The following is a 2,506-nucleotide window of genomic DNA, read 5'->3' as shown; positions in this document are numbered from 1 at the left end:
GTAGACTGGAAAATCCAGTTCTACAGACTTACTAGGTAGCATTAGATGCATGTTTTGCTTAAATTGAAATGTTAAAGCCAAATTCCTGGTTCCAGAAAAAAAGGAAAGGCAACTTTAAACAAGGAAGCTGTAGCAGTAGGTCACTCAGTTTTTCTCAGGGAAAGGTCAGTTTATTAACGTTAGTCCATTCTCCATATATGCTGAAACAAAATGGTTTGCAGAATCATTTGTTACCTAACCCATGAACCAAAAGATCAAAATGGCTAATTAAAAACCAGTTTGAATAAGTCATGGATGCATATTTTTTTTATTAAATAATTCACAAGAAATGTGCTTTATCACAGTTAAAAGAAAACAACACATTTCTGTTTCAAAAGGTTTTAATGGTAGACAGCTTTTTAATGTTAACTTAGTAGGGGGTGTTGCCCCCTGCTCGCTTTGCTTGCCAACCCTCCTGCCTGTGCTACGCGCCGGCAACTTCATGTCTTTGTTGCTCGTGTATGTGGATTTCACTTTCACCAAACAACAAATCTTTTAATTCTCGCAGATTCACCTCTTCATTGGGAAGAAATGCTACTTTTTCCTGATGGCAACACAAATTAGATGATCTACAAGTCTCCAACTTAAAGTTTAAATCTGAACAATATATTCGATCTCTTTTTGCTGCTCCGTTATTTCAGAGTAATTTCCGTGTGTTTGCGCTAATGCTATCTTTACTATTATTTTTTTGAGACTTTTGAATTTTCGTACTTTCATTATCTCTAACCTGCTCTGCATGTGTATTGTGCCAACATTTTTGAATTCTTTACAACATTCTACTTTGTCATTTGCTCTTTGTCTCAAAGTCTCATCTTGCGGGACATGAAAGTGCCTCTTTGAGAAAGTCTCGTCTCATCTCTCTTCCCAAGATTTTTTTATTATAATAAAGAGAAAACTTTTTGGGCAAAAACTAAAACTCCTTTTATAGGGATTAACCTATAAGTTTCAGTATTTTAGTGCATTTCAAATTATGTGGATCAAGAAGATATTGTTGCATAATGAGTCAAATTAGACTGATATTCCAGGAATAATAAGAGATATAGGGGCCTTATCTTTCTTCAATGAGACTTTAAATGTAAGAAACTCCCAGGTCCTTTTTTAGATTTTAATGCTGAAGCACTAATGGCAGCAAAACTGTGCTTTCACATAATAAAATAAATTGACTGGAATATAAGATGTATTTTGCATATAAATAAGTCTGTACTTTTAAATGCTTAGGCTAATAATGTTATTTCTATTTGGGATATGTTTGATATTGGTGGCAGTATTTTAGATTACCACAAATTTATATCAAAATATGATTTCTTTGGATCATTTCCAGAATTTGTTTCAAATGGTATTCCACTAAACTTATTTATGTAAGCATTCTTATATAATTGTTCCAAGCCTTCCTATTTATTGGCACTCTGTTCTGGAACAAAAATGTAAATATTTTGCCAAGATTCATATGCATTTTATTAACTCTTTCAGGGCTGATGTCGACTTTTGTCGAAATTCAGGGGTAGACGATGGTAATCGGCTCTAAACTGTGAGAAAACACGCCCTTATGTTTTAGTTCGACTCTCTTTGCTAGAAGGAAAGTTAAGTAGCATCGCTGATTTAACCTTGATTCCCTGTGCATGCATGAGTAGCGAACAGCAAACAGCCTCTTAAATGGCATCAGCATCTGGCGAGAAACTAATGCAAATGTGCAAATTAAAATACTCCATGGATGCTTCACATATTATCACTGAACCGGACTCTGACTTGTCGGACTTGGAATTTGATGCAAGTGATCTGAAGATCAAAAACGAAAGTGAGGTACAAGCATTGGCTGATCAGTCCCCAGCTGACCGTGGTGCTGATACGCCCACAGCAGCATTCACCTGGGTGACAAGAGATACAAACCATATTGTGTCACAATGCGACTGACACCACTGTGCACCTGCTGTTCGAAGACAGCCAGGTAGCCGGCCCATCGTGCATTCCTGCTGGCCATCAAAGCGCTCCTGCGCAGCCACTGCTGCCAGAGATGACGAACTTGCACCAACAGCATCGCAGTTTTATGTTGATTTATGTATGAAACTATTGCTTTGTGTGCTTTTCAGAAAACTCTCTTTTTTGGAAAAAATATTCAGCCCTCAAAGAGTTAAATTAGATTAATCCAAGAGCATATAGTTTATAGAGAGCCATTAATAAAGATAAAATTAATTGGCAGAAAGCTTAATTAATTGTTCTGTTGCCAAATATTTATGAAATCCAATAGGAAATTCTTCATAAAATGTAACCTTCAATCTTTCATTATGACTGTACCTCTCAGAATTAGCCTAGTTGCTCATCTGTCGACCTTTTTTGCTCCAGAAGCAGCCTCAACAGTGCTTAAAGTTTAAAAAACCCTCCTTTGACTCATACTCTATACATCATGCTATATGCACCATTATTTTGTTAGCCATTTCATTAGCCTATGCACACTGTATGGATGTAGATA

The sequence above is a fragment of the Polypterus senegalus genome, chromosome 7, assembly GCF_016835505.1.
Source record: "Polypterus senegalus isolate Bchr_013 chromosome 7, ASM1683550v1, whole genome shotgun sequence".
Classification (NCBI taxonomy): domain Eukaryota; kingdom Metazoa; phylum Chordata; class Cladistia; order Polypteriformes; family Polypteridae; genus Polypterus; species Polypterus senegalus.
The sequence above is the reverse complement of the archived record's forward strand: the minus strand, read 5'-3'. Positions refer to the sequence as shown.